Source organism: Aythya fuligula, chromosome 3, assembly GCF_009819795.1.
Source record: "Aythya fuligula isolate bAytFul2 chromosome 3, bAytFul2.pri, whole genome shotgun sequence".
NCBI classification, from domain to species: domain Eukaryota; kingdom Metazoa; phylum Chordata; class Aves; order Anseriformes; family Anatidae; genus Aythya; species Aythya fuligula.
The window spans coordinates 62,472,811-62,496,810 of record NC_045561.1 but is presented as its reverse complement, the minus strand read 5'-3'; positions in this window follow the sequence as shown (position 1 = coordinate 62,496,810).

Genomic DNA, 24,000 nt, shown 5'->3' with positions numbered 1-24,000 from the left:
GGAGCTCAATCTGGCTACTGCCCTTAAAGATAACAAAAAACGTTTCTATAAATACATCAACACAAAAAGGAGGACTAAGGAGAATCTCCATCCTTTACTGGATGCAGGGGGAAACTTAGTTACAAGAGATGAGGAAAAGGTGGAGGTGCTTAATGCCTTCTTTGCCTCAGTCTTTAGCGGCAATACCAGTTGTTCTCTGGATACCCAGTACCCTGAGCTGGTGGAAGGGGATGGGGAGCAGGATGTGGCCCTCACTATCCACGAATAAATGGTTGGTGACCTGCTATGGCACTTGGATGTGCACAAGTCGATGGGGCCGGATGGGATCCACCCAAGGGTACTGAGAGAACTGGCAGAGGAGCTGGCCAAGCCGCTTACCATCCTTTATCAACAGTCCTGGCTATCGGGGGAGGTCCCAGTTGACTGGTGGCTAGCAAAAGTGACACCCATCTACAAGAAGGGCTGGAGGACTGACGCGGGAAACTACAGGCCTGTCAGTTTGACCTCAGTGCCAGGGAAGCTCATGGAGCAGATCCTCTTGAGAGTCATCACGCAGCACTTACAGGGCAAGCAGGCGATCAGGCCCAGTCAGCATGGCTTTATGAAAGGCAGGTCCTGCTTGATGAACCTGATCTCCTTCTATGACAAAGTGATGCGCTGGGTGGATGAGGGAAAGGCTGTGGATGTGGTCTACCTTGACTTCAGCAAGGCTTTTGACACCGTCTCCCACAGCATTCTCCTCAAGAAACTGGCTGCTCTTGGCTTGGACTGGCGCACGCTTCGTTGGGTTAGAAACTGGCTGGATAGCCGCGCCCAAAGAGTCGTGGTAAATGGAGTCAAGTCCAGTTGGAGGCCAGACACTAGTGGCGTCCCCCAGGGCTCGGTGCTGGGGACGGTCCTCTTTAATATCTTCATCGATGATCTGGACGAGGGCATCGAGTGCACCCTCAGTAAGTTTGCAGATGACACCAAGTTAGGTGCGTGTATCAATCTGCTTGAGGGTAGGAAAGCTCTGCAGGAGGATCTGGATAGGCTGCACCGATGGGCTGAGGTCAACTGCATGAAGTTCAACAAGGCCAAGTGCTGGGTCCTGCACCTGGGGCGCAATAACCCCAAGCAGAGCTACAGGTGGAGAGATGAGTGGTTGGAGAGCTGCCAGGCAGAGAAGGACCTGGGAGTGATGGTGGATAGTCGGCTGAATATGAGCCAGCAGTGTGCTCAGGTGGCCAAGAAGGCCAACGGCATCCTGGCTTGTATCAGAAACAGTGTGGCCAGCAGGGCTAGGGAGGTGATCGTCCCCCTGTACTCAGCTCTGGTGAGGCCGCACCTCGAGTACTGTGTTCAGTTTTGGGCCCCTCACTACAAGAAGGACATCGAGGTGCTTGAGCAGGTGCAGAGAAGGGCGACGAAGCTGGTGAGGGGCCTGGAGAACAAGTCCTACGAGGAGTGGCTGAGGGAGCTGGGCTTGTCAGCCTGGAGAAAAGGAGGTTCAGGGGCGACCTTATCACTCTCTACAGGTACCTCAAGGGAGGCTGTAGCGAGGTGGGGGTTGGTCTGTTCTCCCACTTGCCTGGTGACAGGACGAGGGGGAATGGGCTTAAGTTGCACCAGGGGAGTTTTAGGTTGGATCTTAGGAAGAACTTCTTTACCGAAAGGGTTGTTAGACATTGGAATGGGCTGCCCAGGGAAGTGGTGGAGTCACCATCCCTGGAAGTCTTTAAAAGACGTTTAGATGTAGAGCTTAGGGATATGGTTTAGTGGGGACTGTTAGTGTTAGGTCAGAGGTTGGACTCGATGATCTTGAGGTCTCTTCCAACCTAGACAATTCTGTGATTCTGTGATATTTCTGGTTTTATTATGCTTTCCTTTTTATTTCTTTCCAATTGTTCATGCTTTCTTTTGCAAGTAGCTTTTGTTCTCTTTTGAGATTATTTTCCAAAACTGTCATTTCTGGAACAGGAAAGAAAGAAGTCCATTGGATTAGTGATTATTCTATTCCCTTTTGTCCCTGAGGCTGGCCATTTAGACATTCTGTCCAGTATGCATCTTTACATATCATATGCAATATATTTTTCTTCTTTTTCTTTTTCTTGGTAAAGTGTTGCAATAATTATCATATTATATTATATTATATCCAAAGATTATATTCCTACTGCAATATTAAGTTCATTTGATTGCATGACTTGACCCTGAAATTCTTCTACTCTTCCAAAATTACTTCTAGGAAAAAATTTTGTGATCATTAGAGATTCATTCAGTGCTGCTGATTTTCCTTTAATTCTATATTTGAGATCCAATCACATTCTACTTTAATAATAACAAGACGGATCAGAAATTAGGATAGCAGAATCTACTAATCTACTCATTTACTTCTGAATCTATTTATACTTCACAGTGTAGTGGGTTTACGTGGCAAGGTTTTGGTAGCAGGGAGCCATAGGGGTGGTTTCTGTGAGAAAGATCTAGAAGCTGCCCCATGATTGGGAAGGGCCCCATTGTTTTCCAGAGCTGAGCCAATAAGCGATGTTGTTTTGCGCCTCTGTGAGAGCATATTTAAGACGGAAAAAAACGCTGCGCCAGACAGCAGCCAGAAGAGTCAAGGGAGTGAGAGAACAGCCTTGCACATGCCAAGGTCAGTGTAAAGGGAGGGGGAGAGGTGCTCCAGGCGCCGGAGCAGAAGTCCCCTGCGGCCTGTGGTGAGGACCATGGTGAAGCAGGATATCCCCCTGCAGCCCATGGAGTACCACGGTGGAGCAGCGTTCCGTGCTGCAGCCCGTGGAGAGGAGACCACGCAGGAGCAGGTGACCTGGCAGGAGCTGCTGCCTGTAGGGGAGCCAGGTTGGAACAGTTTTCTCCTGAGGGATGGACCCCGTGGTACAGACCCATATCTGGAGCAGTTCTGGAAGAGCTGCTGCCTGTGGGAAGCCCACGCTGGATCAGTTCATCACGGACTGCATCCCTTGGGTGGGACCCCACACCACAGGGGACGAGAGTGACCGAGAAGGAGCGGCAGAGAAGAAGTGCTGTAGACTGACCATAACCCCCATTCCCCCATTCCCCTGCACCGCTCGAGGGGAGGATGTGGAAGAGGGTGGATGGGGGGGGGGGTGCTTTTGGTTTGCTTTTTCCTTTGTTTTCTCACTTCTCTCGCTTGTTAGTAATAGGCAATAAACCTTACTATCTCCTTATGCCGAGTCTGTTTTGCCCGTTACAATAATTATTGCGTGATTTTCTCGTCCTTATCTCAACCGTTGAGCCCCTTTTCACATATTTTCTCCCCATTCCTCTTTGAGGAGGGGGAGTGAGAGAGCGGCTGTGGTGGAGCTCGGCTGCCCACTCGAACGGAACCACGACACACAGTCACCAGCAACCTCACTGATCCTAGAGTCAGCTTTTTAACATAGATAATAGGCCCCATATGAACTTTTGTATTATGTCAATACTGTTCTAAATATGAAAAGAAAAATATATATATATATATCTGGATATAGTCTTTTTATGAACTTTCTTCATTTGTAGTTTGAACTAAAGAGATATATAGATAGATAGATAGAGATAGAGATAGAGATAGAGATAGAGATAGAGATAGAGATAGAGATAGAGATAGAGATAGAGATAGAGATTTAACCATACTGTGCCTTTCTGATGCATAAATACTTCCCACTGGTTTGATAACCTGTAAATTAAGCATTAACTTAATTGACCATCTCCCATTCAATGCTGGATCCATTAGTCTTTACAATTAGATGATGCCTACAGAACTTACTTCTCCAAAAAGGGTTGGAGAAATTCAGAAGTTTTCACAGTTGGACTTCACTGAATTATAATGCATCTAGAGAGACAGATCTCTAGTGGCCTTGATTTCCTATTGCCAATTTCCTAAAGGCAATTACATTTATGCAAAGTGCAAACATTGCTTAATTAGAATGACAGCATTCTATATCCAGTTTGGACTAGGCTATATATTTAGCTGTGCACAATATTCTTTCTTCTTTCCTTGGTACAGTTACCAAAGTATTGAGTGAGAAGACTCATTTTCTTAACAGTAGCTTTATAACAACCTTAAACTAATCAATGCATTAAATTTATTGCAAGATGAAATTCTGCCACATCATGCCAAAAGAGAGGACAGGCTGAGGTTCTACAAATACCCATATGAATGATTTTCACATATCATCAGAAAGCTTTCCTCCATGAATTATGTGATCATGTTCACAGCCAGTATCTGCCCATTTTGTACTCTTTGAGTGGCATACAGCATTGAATTACTGGAAACTGTGATATAATTTGTCCTGTCTTGTGCAAGAAATTAAGCAGAGATAACTACAACATTAGTTTAAACATTTTCTGGAATGAACATTTCCTCAAATATAGTCAGTGTTTCATTTAAAATAGTCAGACAGTGATAATGGGGGACTTATGAAGGGAACAGTTTTATTTACACATTTGGCATTCTGGAAATCAGTTACTTGTAACTACAAGCAATTATGATAAAAATGCAATTTAGGAAATTTTTCTGCAGTAATGATAATGAAGCAATGAAATAGATTGTCTGGGGATTCTCCACCCACTGGAGGTCTTTAAGAATAGGTTAGACAAACATCTGTCTGGAATAACAGCATGGAGAAATCTTTAGCAGGGAATTATAATCAGAATGTAGTGTCTTTTCTTAAGGTCACAGTCTGTCCCAACACAGTGACCATCAATGGCCCTAAGCAAAAGTAGAGATAGTAGTTTCACTGTACAAAATGGAATAAGCTGCATGGACTTTCTACAGACCATTGAAAATATCTATATGTGCAACATGTGCAACAGTTTTTTCCCTGATATGTGGGATGGTTAAGCAGTGACAGTAGCTCCATGGGTATGCACTTCACATAGTATGAAGGAGTTTTTGCAACCTACTGAAAGTCCTTGGTCTGCATGGGGGAAATCTGGGTGGACATTACTGGTCTTCTGAAGTAACAAAGGAAGATGCTTCTGCTTTTGCTTCTCTGCCACTTCTGCTGAAAAACAGCCCAACTTGCAGCCCTGTCAGTTAGACTGGAGACTGCTTCCAGGTTTCAGTCCTATAAGTCACTACTCCAACAAAATATGCAAGAGAAAATTTACAGAAGCAGTATTCCAACAAAGTATTCATGTGAATAACTATACTGAAACTCACTTTATCAGAAACATGAGAAAGTATACTTTGTTCACCATTACCCATGCCTTTTCTACTCGCTTGTGTACTCTCCAATTTGACAAATCACTGTGGCTTCCTCACTGCCTCCACTTTCAGATACACCCCAGAAGAGTCATCTGGTGCAGTGTGGTGCAGTAGAGGAAGTGGGGATGTCCCACAGAAGCATGAAATACAAAAGACCATTTGGGTCTTCTTTACTACACCCGTGCTTTAGGCAGACAGAATAACACTGACAGCAAATCAATAGCAAAGAGAGGTTGTGCATGCTTTCTGAAAGGCAGGGCAAGAATGTGCAGGAAGGGCCACATCCTTTTGCAGCTCCAGACAAAAGTCATAATTTTACTTTGGAGGACAAAAACCTTCCATTGGTGTTTTTTTTTGTTTGTTTGTTTGTTTTGTTTTTGTTTTTGTTTTGTTTTGTTTTGTTTTTGTTTTCTTCAATGCAAGCTTAAAGAAGGCAATTCAGGGTGGGTAAATTAGACTCTGGGTGTGGACAAGTCCCTCTCTAGTGGAAGCAAAAGGTGCCTAAGAGGAGCTCATTCTCATTGAGCCAGAGGTGCTCTGCACTTTCACAGCTTAGACTGTATTATCATCACTGCTTTCTATTTATTCTCCTACACCACAACTCCCTTCCTCAGCCACCTTGTATTCATGGGGAACCAGGTTTATAAGACGAGGAAAGCTAAAATTAACTTTTTTTCAGTTAAAAATGGCCAGTTTTAACTTATCATTATCTGCCCACCAAAGACAGTAACAAATAATTACTCTATCACACATGAAAATGCCTGTAAGGATCCACAGGAAACAAGGAAGAAAAAGAACCAAAATACCTTTAAAGTTTGTGAAATAACATCATCCTTAAATCCATCCCAAAACTTTTAGTTACTAACCCTTATGCTCCATACTTCAGTGTTCTGTATGCTTTTTAATCACTAATGAAATTGTCTTGGTTAAATGCCTGCAATTCAAATTCATTTCATCAGACCAACAAGCCTAATTCTTCTCATCAGCCAGTGAATCTCAATTTCACCGAAATTTCACTGAATTCACTGCAGCATTAAAAATTATCTGAGAGTAGAATTAAGCTCAGTCCTAAACTACTGATTTATTTACTCTGTATAAGCTATAAGCATATATTTATAGGTACAGGCATGAAAAAATATCATCTCCTTCCATTTATTTAGGGGAAAAACGGGATCATGTTATTATTTACTTGTTCAAATATAATCTGTGTTTGTATTCAAAAAATAATACAAGTGAGATCAATTGGATTTTTTTTTTTCTTAAAGCTTATTCAACATGAAGAAGCTAATTATATTGGACCAGCACTTTGCAAGCATTTTCCTTAATCTTATCTGATACCTTTGATTTAATTGAGAAAAGTCACTCTAAAATAATATCATTTTTCTTGCATGCTTTAAAGAAAATTAAAAAAAAAAAAAAAAAAAAAAAAAAATTAATGTAATTACTACTATACAAAGTGAAGGGGGGAAAAAGACCAACACCAAAAGCAAAACCAGCAAAAACTCTTGAATACCCAGGCATAACAAAGGTAAGTGAACGTCTACAAAAACTGCTGAAGTCAACACATAAGTAGGTGACCTGTAGATGATCTAATTTTAAAAAACTACATTACAATGGTTTGAGGGGGAGGAATACAGAAGGGAGGGGAGGAAGGAAGAAGGTCTTCTAACTGTCAAGGGATTGCTCATAAAGGAATAATTTTATACAATTTTTATCTTTATCACTTCTAGGATTTCTGGATAAAAATGGGTCACAGATTTAGTGGAAGATCATTGAAGAGGATGTAAAACATCTGCTGAAATCTATTTCTGTATCATCAATGATACAAATATATTTAAAGAAAAAATCCACTTTTAAGTGTTTGCTGCAAATTATGGAATAAAACAGAAAAAATAAATCTCAGAGGAATCAGTGGGGTTCATTCCATTGCCTGTGCTGTCCACAGGCAAGCATGAACCACTGTAGCTTTATCTTTGAGTTTACTCACAAAGTTATGTCTTTTGAATCCTCAAAGTTAATACCAACAGTTACTGTTGCTGTGTACCACCTGTACATGCTGGTAGCTCTTCTTGGAGGGAGAAGAAAGAACTCCTGCTTAGATCAGATTAAAGACGCGATGCAGAAGAATTGGTATGAACAGCTTCAAGATACACAAGCCTTTATGTGTCTTTGTCAACTACAGGATATTTGAATGGCATTAGATAATTGAATAGAGAGTCAGAACATAGGCATACTGATTTCCTTTTTGTGTAAATGCCTAATAAAAGGCTTTTCCCATCAAAACAGAACCAAAAGAAAAGATACAGAGTGGTTTTAGTTTGTATGTCATCTGTATATAACCTTTTTTCTCCCATCATCAGTATGGAAGATTGGCATGAAAAAGGAAATATCATTCTGTGAGCACAAAGTAAAGATGTCAACATAATTCCTCTCAGTTAGAAAATATCCTTTCATAAAATTAATTGACTAAGGCCAAAAGTCCAGGCAGCTAAACCCCACTGAAATCGAAGGTATGGTTGCCATCAAGGAACTGCAGGAAAAGAAGGATTTGAAAAAAATTGTGTGACTTAAAGTAGGCCTTGAATGTGGTAAAATCAGAAAGCAGTCTTAATCACCTCACTGTATTTTCTTTTTGGAATTAGTCTCTCTCGAGCCATGGCAGGTTATTGTTATAAATAATAATTATGCACAAGGATAGGTGGAAAAATATTTTAGATATGTTTAAAAGAAGAATTATTGTGCTTTTCAAATTTGAACTTTGGTTTTCATTGCAATGCCACTTCTGAGAATATAATGTTATATTTTAAAAACCTTTTCTTGAACAGTAAGTCTCCAACAGTAAACATATTTTGCTGATCTCAGCAGAAAAAGATTTGAGATTCTAGAGTGTGAAAATCTTTCCCACCACTTATTAATTTTCTTTAGACATCTTTATCTCTGTTAAGTACAATGGTCTTAGTCTTTGGTATAGTTGAGCAGGCCATGGAAGAGTTAAGGAAATTGCATGGTTTGTACAATGTACACATACTCTAGTCCTTGGCAGTCTTGACACCCTTTCATGCCCTAAGACATATTGTACAGCAGATATCCAGCAAAAAGGCAGACATATTCCTCCACAGATAAATATAGTCTTGAACATTTTGCTAAGTTGGTTGTTGCCAGCAGCAACAGAGACCCAGAAGAAAAATGGTCACATCAAATGATCATTTTCGGAAACAGTTTAGTGTGCAGCAATGACTGGTTCTCTGGCTGGATTCTGCCTGATTGAATACACAGGGTCAGGTAGTCACCATATGTTCTGCTAATAAAAATTGTGCAATCACTCAGGCAAATTAAAAAGCAAAGGGAAACAGGAGCTTTCAGAGAGAGAAAGGAATCAATAACAAATTCTCCTAAAGAGAAAATAAAAGATTTCCGTATTTACTTGCTCTAATTATGTATTTCACCTTGGCATTTGGCTATATTTCTTTCCTTAGGAAGAAATCCTTCCTCAGATTGCTCTTCTCAAATACTTTTGAGAAGGTTGGGTTTGGGGATTTTTCTACCATTGCAATTATTATTTCCATTAGCTTTCCCCTGTTAGCAGTATTCTAATAAGAATGGTAGTTCTGAGAAACAGCAAACTGTATTTAATTATTTGTCTTTACACTATGTTGCAAGCTTCAATAAAACACAGGATTTTGTTGTTGCAGAGATTGCTAAGGACCACAGTAATTCAGCTATTCTCTCATGTGGTCTGAAGCATGGTAGCCACAAAGCAACATTAATAACAGAATGAGTGTCATCATTTTTAGTATTTCTCCTGTCCCAACAAAACTAACCTCATTGCTATGCAATACAAAGTTGGCTTCCAGTCATCTTGTTCTTATTACAAGTGAATAGTTCCTCATACAAGTAGCCCATTGAAACTACATGTCCATATTCATCCAGTGTGAACAAAGAAGGCATAAATAGATATTTATTACTCTTGATAACACTACATTAAATCCTTCACTTGTATTTTGGTGATAAGGATTACACTTTCAGAAGCTAACTTACATCGCTTAACTTGAAACAACAACACAGAATACTAATGTCCCTAGGGTCCTTGTATAAAATGAAATAGATGTTTGTACTGGGTCTGGCTGGAATGTTAACTTTCCCAGCAGCAGCCCATACAGTGCCGTACTCTGTACTTGTAGCTGGAACAGCAGAGTTATCACACCAGTGTTGTGTCTACTGCTGAGCAGCAGTGGCACAGCATTGGGCCTTTCTCTAACCCTCCTAGGGGGTGGGCAAAAAAGTGAGGAGAGAAACATCACTAGGGCAGCTGACCTAAACCAATCAAAGGGATATTCCATACCATGTGGTGTCACACTCAGCAATAAAAGGTGGAAACAGGAAGAAGAGGGGAGGGGTGGGCTCTCGTTGAGAAGACGTCGGTCCTCCTCTCGAACACCGGCTGTGTGCATTGAGGCCTTGCTTCAAGGACGTGGTCAATCATCGCTCATTTGTGGGAAGTAGAGAGTAATTTCTTTCCTCTGCACTTCCATATAGCTTTCATTTATTTTGTTTGTTTGTTTTCCTCCCTTTTTTCCCCTTTCCCTTTTATTTCCCCTTAGTTAAATTGTTTAGTTCATAGTAGTCTTTATTTAATTATTATAATTATTTCCCTTTAATTAAATTATCCTTATCTCAACCCGTGAGTTGTTCTTTGCTTTACTTCTCCCCCTCCTCATCTAAAGGAGGGGGAGTGAGAGAGCGGTTGTGGGGTTTAGCTGCCCAGCACGGTAAAACCACCACAATGTTCTAGGTCACAATCTCTTTGGAGCATTTCAGACTACTAATTTAGGATGAAATGTTTTCATAAACAATTTGGATGTAGGATTTGAAGGTTTTTTGAGCAAGTTCGCAGATGATACCAAACTGAGTGGAGCTGTCAACTCTGTAGAGGGTGGTGAGGCCTTGCAGAGAGATCTAGACAAATTAGATAGCTGTACAATCATGAACAATATGAATTTAATGAGAGCGAGTGATGTATTCTACATGTGGGAAGGGGCAACAGGGGGATGAGATGCTGGACAACAGCCCTGCAGAAAGGGATCTGGAGGTTTTAGTTGACAGCAAGCTGAACATGAGCCAGCAGTGTGCCCTGGCAATCACGAAGGCCAACCATAGCCTAGGGTGTATCAGGCACAGCACTGATAGCTGGTCAAGGGAAGTGATTTTCCCACTCCACTCTGCGCTTGTGTGACCTCACCTCAAGTACTGTCTGCAGTTCTGGGCACCACAGTCTAAGAAAGGTATAAAACTGTTAGAGAGTGTCCAAAGGAGGTGAGAGGTGTGGAGGGAAGATGTACGATGAGCAGCTGAAGTCACTTGGTTTGTTTAGCTTGGGGAAGAGGAGGCTGAGGGGAGACCTTATGGTGGCCTACAGCTTCCTCAAAAGGGGGAGCAGAGGGGCAGGCACTGATCTCTTCTCTCTGGGGGCCAGCAGTAGTACCTGAGGAAATGTCTTGAAGCTGTGACAGGGGTGGTTCAGGTTGGATATCAGGAAAAGGTTCTTTACTGAAAGTGTGTTTGGGCACCAGAACAGGCTCCCCAGGACAGTGGTCATAGCACCAAGCCTGCCAGAGTTCAAGAAGAATTGGACAATACTCTCAACATCATCTGATTTTTTGGGTGGTTCTTTGAGGACCCAGGAATTGGAATCGATGATCCTTATGGGCCCCCTTTTATAATTCTATGATTCTATGAAATGAACTGCACCTCAGAAGCACTTTCTTCTCTTCATTGGCTAGAATGAAGGGCTAAGGACACTAACTCAGGTGCCAGCCTCTGCTGTCAAGAAGAAGTTGTGTGGATCTACTACTACTTTCATATTTTCTGGAGATGCTTGGCTTTTTTAATTGATTTTCAGCTCAAGTAACTTCAGCCTTCTAAATAAATAAATATACATGTATATATACATGCACAATATACTATACACAAGTTTTCTAGGTTACTTTATAGTTCTGGAGAGAAATAGGGATTTCCAAAGGTTATTTGCACACCGTAATCGTCTCAATATTTCAGACAGGTGGTATAAGTCTGCTTCAAGAGATGTCACTCTCTTTCTTCAATGACCATAGATGAGCAGCCAAAATGCATAAGCTCAAAATAGATGTCAAATTTTAGATGACTGAACTTAGGTCAGTGACCAAGGTGTACACATTCTACAGAAATAAAATTCTGCCTAATTTGTATCAATTTAGTTACTGTTTGTATCAATTTAGTTACTGTTTAGAGAACCCTATTTCTTGTTCATTGCTTAAGCTGATCATTAACCGTTTCATAGAGAAATCAGAAGAATGTAATACTTTATAGATAGCACATACTATAGAATGACAACTGTCCTTCCCTTATGTACATAAATAAATACACACAAACACTGCAGACCCTTTCCTGCAAGGATTTACACAGTCTTGCTGCTATGCTGACCATAATAATAATCATAACAGCATCAAAAACATGTGCACACTACATCTTTCCCATGAGAATGAAACATCACATGCTTTCTGGTGTATTTTCAGAGCAGCAATTAGCCCACTCAAGGGCATTATTAGGAACATGAAAACAGTCATTCATCATTCCAACTAGTGCATATTTACCACTCATTCTAAATAGCTGTGCCTGGGAATAGAGGTTAGACAGTTTCCCCTTTTGATTTCTGCTATCATCCTGTCATGCTACTCTTTCTGATCAGATGGCACATAGTGAATTTACACCTTTTTTTTTTCCTTTTTTTTTTTTTCCTTTTTTTTATTTTTTTATTTTCAAGCTTTCATTTCCTAGCCTGCCCATATTTCTTCAGAAGTATCACATAGGCTGTTTTGAAAACTTACTTTTACAGAAAGTCTGCTTTTACAGTTCTGTTCTTTCTGGATGTATTATAACAAAGCTATGTGCAAATATGTGGCCCATCATTGATGGACTTTGTTCTACCCTGTGTTGTTTAAGTGTGTGATACTGATATTGCTCCTGTATCTATGGAACCTTTTGCTTTCGCTTTATTGACTCATTTGGGGTTTTACACATGCTCAAGCCTAAACTGTTACTGATATAATCACATTGCAGAAGATTTACACTAATAAATGCACTACCACAGGCACATTTTAGGTAGTGTCTGCACTAGCAAATAGCATGGCCTAGTACATTCCGTACTGACACATAGAGTGAGACAGTTGGTGATAAAGATCTGACATCCATACTGCCCATGTTTCGGGGCAGGGAGATTACTTCAGACTAGCTTTTATATGGCTAGTATGGGCTGAATGTCCATTTGTGTCTGCAGTGAATTAACTTGATCCACTCCTTTATCACATCTTCCTGTTTAGCTTCAAATGAAAGGAAACCTTTTTGTGTACTCTCAGATCACGCTGAGAACAATAAGTAGAGCTGACTTGGAAAACATCCTAATCTCAAGTAAAATACCAGCAAAGAGCACATGATTGTGTCATAGCATTTTATTTATTTTAATGAATCTCGCCCCTGGAGGGATAAGAGGCCTTATAATAGATAAGGGATCTAGACAGATTAGAGCATTGGTCAATCAGCAATGGCATAAAGTTCAACAAAGAAAAATTCTGGGTTCTGCACCTGGGACAGAGTAATGCTGAACACAGGTACAGACCAGGAGACAAGTGGCTAGAGAGCAGCTTGACAGAAAGTGATCTGCGGGTGCTGGTTTACAATAGGCTCAACATGAGTCAGCTGTGCGCTCTGCAGCCAAGAGGACAAATTGCATTTTGGGATACATTAAACACGGCACAGCCAGTTGGTCAAAAGTGTTTCTCCCACTATATTTAGTGTTGGTGTGGTCTCACCTTGAATATTGTATGCAGTTCTGGTCTCCGTAAAATAAAAAGGATGTTATGTTCCTTGACAGCATTCAAAAGATGGCAACAAAACTGGTAAAAGGACTGGAAGGGATGTCCTATGAGGAAAGGCTGAGGACATTTGGGTTGTCTAGTTTGGATAAAAACGAGTCCAAGAGGTGACGTCATTGCTCTTAAGAACTTCCTGAGGAGGGGGGATAGAGTTGGAGGCACTGGTTTCTGTGCCTTGGGAACCGATGACAGAATGCACACAAATGGCACAAAGCTGCATCAGGGGAGGTTCAGACTACATGTAAAGAAAGTATTCTTTACCATAAGTGTGGTGAAACACTCTAACAGGCTTCCTAGAGAGGTGGTTGATGCACCATATCTGTCAGTGTTCAAGAGGCATTTGATTAATGCCCTCAGTAATATACTTTAGCTTTTGGTTAGCTCTGAAGAGATCAGTCATTTGGACTAAATGATCTTTGATGATCTTAGTCTTAGTTCAACTGAACCACTCCTATCCTATCCTATCCTATCCTATCCTATCCTATCCTATCCTATCCTATCCTATCCTATCCTATCCTATCCTATCCTATCCTATCCTATCCTATCCTATCCTATCCTATCCTATCCTATCCTTATTCTGCTCTGCTCTACTCTACTCTACTTTACTCTACTCTACTCTACTCTACCTACTCTACTCTAATAATGGAAGTGAAAGCTACTTTAAGGCTACTGCACGTACTACTTCAAAACAATCACAGAAATGTCTGAAGAGGTAATACCAACTTCTTTCAAAATTCGTTTTAGTGCTTGGTGGTCAGGCAAATTGCTATAAAGAGACTCAGGCTGTCAAAATTCAGTCTGAAACAGAAGAATCTTCCTAGCCATTTGAATCTTATTACATCTTATGCACTAATGTTTTTTGTTTGTTTGTTTCTTTGTTTGTTTGTTTTTAAGGGGAACAGTAAAAATCAATACGATATCAGATTAGTGTTTGGAATCAGCAGTGATTCTAATGGTCAAGAATGGCAAATTCTTGACCATTTGCCATTATTATTATATTAATTCTTGACCATTATTCACAAATAATGGGAAATTATCAATGGCTGTATTTATTTTCACAATGTTTACAGACACATGACTAAACCAGTACTTTTGAGCATATTTAATAACATTTCAGGCCCTCATTCAGCAAAAATTTACTTATACATATCACTCTATGCTTTTGAATACTCCCATAAGACAGCTTTAGATGATTCACATCACAATTACTAAATATATCAGAAACATTTTTTCCCCCTTCATTTTCTAGTGTGATTTCAAGTTAAATCAACAGATTGTTTCTTGGAAAATACACCATAGTCAAAACAAAAGAAAGTCCTTTGGCAGAAGCTGAATAGAGGGCTTCTAATGCAGATTTCATCACAAAGCAAATGAGTAATTGACTACATTTAAAAATAGATTGCAACTGCAAGCTGTATGCAGAATATCAGAGGACTTCAGGGACTGTACAGAAAGAGAATAAGATAAAGCCTTTGATATGGTTCTCAGCCTTTTACAGAACCTCCACCAGTGACAGAGTAATGAGCTAGTAGTTAAATAGGATATACCTGATAGAAGATAAAATAACAACTGATGCAACATTTTCAATATCACAATCACAACAAAGTAGATATAAATAACAAAGTGGGATTAATTTCCAAAAAGCGTTTCAGAGATCTTCTGTTTGCATTCCATATAGTTTCAATGAAAGTGAATAGAGAGAGTACTTTACTGAATAAAAAAGCCAAATATCAACCCTACACCATTTTTTCTGTTTGCATGAGGTTTATAAACTGTGCTGCTATATAAGTGGATGATTCACAATAATCCTCTGACAAGTTTAATCAGAACAATCATCAGTAATGGTGTGCTGTGAATAATGCAACCACAGATTGATTTAGTGCAAAGCACTTGTACATTTTCACATGCTTCATTAGAAAGAGTCAAAGCTTTGTACTACAGAGTGCCTCTATTTTTTACAAAGTAGCTCCATCCAGGAAAATACTATTCAGTGCCCACCCCCTCCATCAATAACACCTAAACAATTTACATCAGTACAAGAATGAAAAATCCTCTCATGCCACAAAGCAATGTTATCTGCAGTCTTAAAAGAAACATCCATTTATTACAACTGCTCAGAAAGAGCTTGCCACACACTTGGTATTTCAGTAAAGTTAGAGCATGGTAGTTTGTGAGGAAAAAAAATATATGTTTCTGTGTGTATATGTGTGTATACTTATATGCATATATATATACACATGTGTACATACATACACATTATGTATACATATAGCTACATTTCAACTTGAGTGGTATTAGAACTGCACAATAGTCACTGAAAACAGAGCAAATCAACTTGTGCAACAGGAAGCATCATAAAACGTTCTAAAGGAGAAGATTTCTTCAGATATGGATTTTTTGGGGATTGTCATATGAGGAATTGTTGACCTGCTTTTATGATATATAGTGACAAGACAAAACTCTTGAGTTAAAAAATTTGTTGAAGGAAGGAAAACCATGCAAACTAGAGTCAAATTACACGGAAACTAGGAGGGGGAGTGTCATACTCTTTAAATGCCTGAACAATTGGTTTAAACAGCTTATTGGGTTTAGGTGTCAAGATTTTGGTAGCACGGGACTAAAGGGGTGCTCTCTGTAAGAACAGCTCAGAAGTTGCCCTATATCAGATAAAAGCCAGCTCCAGATGCTCCTAAAGGGACCCACTGCTGGCCAGAGACAAGCCAACAAAAGCTGTTGTTTGCACATCTCTGAGAGCATATTTAATGAAGCGGGGTGGGGGGGAGAAGAGAAGGCAGAAGGAAGCTTCTGCATAACAGCATCTGGGAGAGAGGGGTGAGAAACACGTAACATCGTCTGGGAAAGAGGGGTGAGAAACAGCCTTCCAGACCTCAAGGTCTGTGCAGAAGGACGGCAGGAGGTGCTCCAGGCACTGGAGCAGAAGTTCCCCTGCGGCCTGTGGAGAGGCCCCCGGTGGAACAGGCTGTCCTCAGCCCTGCAGCCCACGGGTCCCACATGGAGCAGATCTCCACGCTGCAGCCTCTGGAGGAGCCTGCAGTGGAAGAGCAGGTGGATGTGGCCCGGAGGAGGCTGCGGCCCATGGACAGCCCCTGCAGGAGCAGGTCCCGGGCCAAAGCTGCAGCCCGTGGAGAGGAGCCCACGCAGGAGCAGGGGGTCTGGGAGGAGCTGCTGCCCACCCGTGGGGGACCTGTGCTGGAGCAATTTTCTCCTGCAGGATGGATCCCGTGGTATGGAGTCATGTGGGAGCAGTTCTTGAAGAACTGCTGCCTGTGGGAAGCCCCTGCAAGCTCAGTTCAGGAAGGACGGCATCCTTTTCCAGTCCTTTGTGGCCCTTTGCTGGACTGTTTCCAGTACACCCATGTTTCTCTTGTACTAGGTTCCCAGAACTGGACCACATACTGTAGGTGTGGCTTCACCAGTGACAAGTAAAGGGGAAGGCTCACCTCCCTCAACATGCTGGCAATATTTTGCCTAATGCAGCCTAGGTTATCATTATTCTTCTTTTTGTTAAAGTCACATAGTAAGGTCATGTTCAACATGGTGTCTACTAGGACCCCTAGGTCCTTTTCTGTAAAGCTAGAAAAAAATATTTGGCTAATAAGGTGCAACAGACTAGGTAAACGGCAGAATCCAAGGAGTTTTTACTAGGTCTAAGGCTAAGATACAGAGAAGTAGATGGATAAGAACAAAATAGTAGAATAGTAGGGATTTGGGAATAACGGTTGAATATAGCAAGGTTTGAAAGCCTGTTATTGGTTGTTGTTGATGTTTTTTTTTGGTTGTTTGTTTGTTTGTTTTTCTATTTGTTTGTTTTTGTTTTAGGGTAGGCTTGGCACAGTCAACTCTGGAAAGTTCAAATGTTCAATAGAGTTCAAGAGTTTAGACCTCAAGCCAGGAAAAGCCACTAAACTAATATTATTGCTAAAGAACATGTTTTGTACAGGTTGTTGAGTTAAAGTTCTGTCTGCTTACATCCTATAATCATAGCTTAGAAAACAATCTAGAAGGGGAAACTAGTTTTTCCAAACATTTGCCCTCATTGCCCTCACCTGGTTAAAAAAAAAAAAAAAAAAAAAAAAAAAAAAAAAAAAAGGGTGGTATAGGCCCAATATTTGGACTTTCTGTGGCTTTGACCTCATCTGCTCAAAAGCTTTATATAGGCTTTGGTTACTAAAATGTGGTAGGGACCAGAAGAACTGACAAGCTACCTGTAAGGCTAGGACAAATTAGACATTTTAAGCCAAGGTTAGCATCAACAATAACATCAGCCTTTGCTTTGAGAGCTGAAACTACTGGGAGTTTCTGGAGTGTGGTTAAAGACAGATAGGGTACAACTTGGCCAAGACTGTCACATTTTTAATACCATGGATACTTTATCCCAAAGTATCTTAACACCTTAAGGATAAAATGCAAGTCCTATAGACAATTTGCTATCAGTATGAGTCATAGTTTAAATAAGAACCTGAAGATTCCCCAAATTAGAAATGGAACATTAAAAATGTATGAAATCAAATCTTTTCTGTTCTTTTCAGAGGGATTATTAAAAAGGTAAGGTTTAAATATAACTTTTTATTTTATTATTATTGTCTGTTTTTCTGTATAGAAATTGGTTAGGCTATTTTGGTTAGGCATCCATAAAAGATTTATCAAGGTATAATATTTCTGATATCACACACCAAAAAAATAATATATATATACATATATATATATATATAAACTATCACAATCTAAAAGGAAAGAAAGAACATGAAGAGGTCAGAAAGCAAATCACTTTCAGAACTGTGAACAGAACTCATCTACAATGGCTCCAGTTCAGTGTCACAGCCTTTACTTCCCACTGCTCTTTTAGCAGTTCTGAAGATAAAGGAAGAAAAATTGTATTAGATACTATAGTTATTTTCTTACACCCTTAGAAATTAGGATCATTTAATATGTAAGTTTTAATTATGCCTCATTTTTTTTCCACATTTCTATTCAACCCTCTTGGCTAAAAAACAAACAAACAAACAAAACCCAACTGATTGATTTAACACAGTACAATTTTCATGAGGAGATTTCAAAAACTTTTAAACACTAAATATATATTTCATTTGGCTAAACCTATTACCATCTACAATGTATTAGCATACTTTGTACAATTCATTCCAGAGGCTTCTTCAAAAAATAATGAGATTTGTTTGTATGCAAAAAAAATCTGACACCAAGACAATGATTACTATAATTGGCTGTTCATTGTCATATTAATAGTTAATGAAATACACCTGGAAAATATTGTAGGATATCATAGGATATCTATCATAGGATCTGGGTTTTCATTTTTTTATTACTGCCAAACTTAAAACTATTATGAGGAAATTTGCATGGGGACATCTTTGGTTCACCACAGACAGTAAACTTCAATAAATCTGTCCAAATAAAAGGTGACTACTCTATCACTGCTATTGCTTACTCCAACATCTCATATGTGATTAATGATTTTTTTTTTAAACATAGATAATCCACAGTCAAATGCATGGTACTCTGAGCATCAGATAATGATGGAGTCCCACAGGGGAAAAAAAAAGTTACATGATCACTTTCATTACAGTGATAAGAAATAAACAAATGTTAATTAAAGTTGCTGATTCAAAAATATTTCGTTAATGTTGAAGGGTTTACCTTTTCAAACTTAGTAGTACTCTAGCCATAAGGTTTTAAAAACCTATTCTAGGATGATAAGGTGATATATTATTACTGAACTGTTTTCATACAAAGCTTGAATTTGCAATTTGTGTAAAAAACATCTCAGCATTGGTTCACAAATACTTTTTTTTTCTCTCTCTCAGCTAAAAAGAGCCCCCATTTGATTGATTAGTATTCTGGTCTTATATTCTCATTGAGGTTTTATAATAAAGCAAAATCAAATTGGATGTTCCATGAGTTTTAGAGCTCTTATCCATGTGCATACTAGGTCTGTTTATCTCAACTAGGGGAGTAGAGAAAAACGAAGAAGGGTAAATGTAGAAAGTTATGGACTTGATATATGTCAAGTTATTTGACTTTCCTCCCATCTTCAGTGTGCTCCAGGGATTCTCAATGAAATAATACATGGTACCCACTTACTTTTCATCTCTCTTCGCAGAGTGGCTTCTAATGATAGTGATAAGAGGAAGGAATTATAATCAGAAAGCTGCAGGTTTAAGAAACAACCTTCAGGAAAAGCTTGCCTCTTCAGCTTTAGCACTATTCAAATAAACTCTAAGTAACCCAGGTTAGTTTCTAGTCTTCATACTAAATTCCCTTAAAACAGGGAAGAGGGAGGTAGAGGGAATTAGAAGAATATAAAAGAAAGCACTCTATACACAAAGGCTTCTTTAGACAGATGCAGATATTTGGTATGGCCTCCCTCTCAGTAGTGTTTCTGAGGGATGACTAAAGAACCAGTTTCTATAGAACAGTCTTGTGCAGCCTTTTGCATTCAAAAGTTTGACCATTCTAAAATCTCTTCATTTATATAGTTCAAAAAGCTTATTCACTAAACAGTACCATGACTAACATACACCTAATTAAGTATATACATAATTAAATTATTTAATAACTGCTATTTCAGATAAGATCACAGAATCACAGAATTTTCTAGGTTGGAAGAGACTTCAAGATCGTCGAGTCCAACCTCTGACCTAACACTAACAGTCCCCACTAAACCATATCCCTAAGCTCTACATCTAAACGTCTTTTAAAGACTTCCAGGGATGGTGACTCCACCACTTCCCTGGGCAGCCCGTTCCAATGTCTAACAACCCTTTCGGTAAAAAAGTTCTTCCTAAGATCAAACCTAAAACACCCCTGGTGCAACTTAAGCCCATTCCCCCTCGTCCTGTCACCAGGCAAGTGGGAGAACAGATCAACCCCCACCTCGCTACAGCCTCCCTTGAGGTACCTATAGAGAGAGATAAGGCCGCCCCTGAGCCTCCTCTTCTCCAGGCTGACAAGCCCAGCTCCCTCAGCCACTCCTCGTAGGACTTGTTCTCCAGGCCCCTCACCAGCTTCGTCGCCCTTCTCTGCACCTGCTCAAGCACCTCGATGTCCTTCTTGTAGTGAGGGGCCCAAAACTGAACACAGTACTCGAGGTGCGGCCTCACCAGAGCTGAGTACAGGGGGACGATCACCTCCCTAGCCCTGCTGGCCACACTGTTTCTTATGCAAGCCAGGATGCCGTTGGCCTTCTTGGCCACCTGAGCACACTGCTGGCTCATATTCAGCCGACTATCCACCATCACTCCCAGGTCCTTCTCTGCCTGGCAGCTCTCCAACCACTCATCTCTCCACCTGTAGCTCTGCTTGGGGTTATTGCGCCCCAGGTGCAGGACCCAGCACTTGGCCTTGCTGAACTTCATGCAGTTGACCTCAGCCCATCGGTGCAGCCTATCCAGATCCTCCTGCAGAGCTTTCCTACTCTCAAGCAGATTGATACACGCACCTAACTTGGTGTCATCTGCAAACTTACTGAGGGTGCACTCGATGCCCTCGTCCAGATCATCGATTAAGATATTAAAGAGGACCGTCCCCAGTACCGAGCCCTGGGGGATGCCACTAGTGACTGGCCTCCAACTGGATTTGACTCCATTTACCACGACTCTTTGGGCGCGGCTATCCAGCCAGTTTCTAACCCAACGAAGCGTGCGCTAGTCCAAGCCAAGAGCAGCCAGTTTCTTGAGGAGAACGCTGTGGGAGACGGTGTCAAAAGCCTTGCTGAAGTCAAGGTAGACCACATCCACAGCCTTTCCCTCATCCACCCAGCGCATCACTTTGTCATAGAAGGAGATCAGGTTCATCAAGCAGGACCTGCCTTTCATAAACCCATGCTGACTGGGCCTGATCGCCTGCTTGCCCTGCAAGTGCTGCGTGATGACTCTCAAGAGGTTCTGCTCCATGAGCTTCCCTGGCACTGAGGTCAAACTGACAGGCCTGTAGTTTCCCGGGTCAGTCCTCCGGCCCTTCTTGTAGATGGGTGTCACTTTTGCTAGCCACCAGTCAACTGGGACCTATATTATATATATATAATATATATATATTATATATATATATATATATATATATATATAATTTAAATATAATTTCTGGTATTATTTATTTGTATAAGATGAGGAATATATTATTATTTATTACTGAAAGGTTAAATAATTAATATTTCAATAAAGTGTTACTTAAAACAATTCTGTTTTCTTAATATGGATGGAAGGAAATGTTAATTACTTAAACTGGAGCTTTTGGCAGAAAGACTGTCAGATTGCAGATCCGCACATTGTTTACAAATCAGAAAGAACTTGAATCCTTCTGTTTCTTTTTTACACAACTTAGATGCTTCTTTTTTCAGATATGTCAAAATATAATTACACTAAGCACGTAGATGAACAAATTAATTTAATTTTGCAGTTTAAACTCTGATTTGCTAGATTAATTGAAATCAAAAAGACATTTCTGAGGAAAACATATTTCTTATAGCCATATCATAGGAGAGGAGCTCTTCATAAGAGAGGAACTGATGAGAAATTTTGAAAAAAAAATGTGCAAAAATTCACCTGTTTTTCAGCAACAGAGAAAATTCAGGGATGCAATGAAGAGTTAGGCCCTTTCTAACAGCATGATTCTCTGCTGAAAGGGAATTGCCTCAAGATGTGATCATATCTGCAAAAAGAACAGAAGCCTGTATATGGATGAAGAGTTCCAAGGAGTGGGAAGGAAAGTAGTTGTTGTGAGTAGTATTTTTGCTACTGTTTTCTCCTGAACTACACAAAAACAGTGAGTTATCATTACAAAGCAGTGTTTTCTATGATAAAAAGGTGCAGAGATGCCTGACAGGGTGCTACGACATTCCCCACTGAGTTCTTCTTTCAAGGTTGAAACTATTACACTATACAAGAAAGACTTCTTAAAGTGACTAGCAATAACACCTCAGTGAAATACTGATGGGTCATGAATCTTTTCAGAAAATATCTCAAAAATTTCATTTCAGTAGAGAGAAATAAGGAACAAGTAGTGTTGAATTTTAATCTGAGGTCTCCCCATACTCCCCAGTGTCAGTGTTCAGCATCAGAAAGAGGAAATTATTTATAATTGCAACCAAACTGTAAGAGTTTGGGATTTACCAGCCAACTGAAAACTCTGTCAGAGGGCAGAACTATTAGCCTTCATAACTAATCCAAGCTCATTCCAGTAACTGCTAGCACCTATAGTCTCTGTGTATGGTGCCAAAAGGTCAGCCTAATGCTATTAATTGTAGCATTACAATAACCTTAAAGCGTGGCACCCCTTTGATTTAATTCCATGTCTATTGCCCACGGAAAACATGACTCCATGATATGCCTGTTTGTGAGTGTGTACGTTGATAAAAATTATAAATACTGTGCATTTACTCTTGTGCAGATTTAAAGATGCCAAATGGAGTTGACAGGCTTTAAAGTAAGATAACAGAGTGCAACTGGAAGTAAATGACTTGTACAGAGTCTTCACATATAAGATTTCACCACATGACAATTACTTCAGGTTGTATAAAAGGAGATATAAGCATTGTTATAAGAATAATCCAGCACTATTATTCTCTGACATATAGATGCTCTTCTTTGAAAATAAAAAATAAAAAAAGGAAAAAAAAGAAAGATAAGATGACAGAGCTATAATGAGGAGACACCAAAAGCTGAAGTGCAATTTAGAAAATCAATCAAAAGCAAAGAGACTGAAGGGAAAACAAGGAGAAGGAATGGAAAAACAAACAAACAAACAAACAAACAAACAAAAAAAAAAAAACACTTTAGTGCAAAACAAAAAAGGGAGCAAAATAATAGGAAGAGTGTGGTCATTTGAAGGCCAGCAAAAATTGGACTTCAGCTTTTGGTGTCTCCTCATTATAACTCTCAGAATATATAAATGCTACGTATAGAAACAGGAAAAAAATCAGGACCTTCAGGCAAATAAATTTGTTTATCTATTTGTTTATCATTTATCTAAATGATTTTGTATATCAAAACCATTGGTAGATGTGGAGGGTTTACCAGCTAGGATTCCATTTTATAATCTTGACAAAAATGATGTCTCTAGTTAATACAGTATGTTGATAATCACTCTGGATTATGAAGTAATAAAAGGATAAAAAATAGACCAATGTTTCAAGAAATTTTGAAGATGCTTCTAGCTAGATTAATTGGGAGGTAGAGCTGTTCATATTTCATCTTACGTTTTAATTTTTTTTTTTTTTTGCTTTTCTCCAGTAAGTATTTTGCACATGGTCATCTATCTTGTTCATATTGTTTCTTATGCCTGATGGAATGGCCAAACTTTTTAAACACGTTAAGTAAACTGTATAAACATATAAAATAATTCTAGCACCAACATATAAAAGAGAAACTAAGCAATTTCATAATTAGGACAACATTATCTGTATCATGACAAAGTGGTTCCTGTATGAATGTACTGTATGTATGTACTTAGACCTGTTTTAGAGAAACCACATTGTCAGAAAAACAGAACAAATGTAAAGGAAATGATATAGCTGTGTAATGGAGTATTTCTTTACTGCTGTGTTTTTAAACAACCAATATAACAAAGTAACCAATGTAACAAAGGAGAGTACTTTGATCTGCTCAGATTATTGTTCCTCTTGTAAGGAACAGTTTCTATCATGAGCAACATCTTTAGAGGATTCTGATGTGATTTTAACCTCCACATAGTTTTCTTTTTCCCATCTGTTAAAAAATAAATAAATAAATAAAAAATAAAAATAAAATAAAACACATCAGTTCTGAAGCTGCACACTAAATAACAGACTAAATGGATTTAATTTAGGTAAAAAATTGGTATAAAAATGTATTGTCACCCTCAGAGACTGCC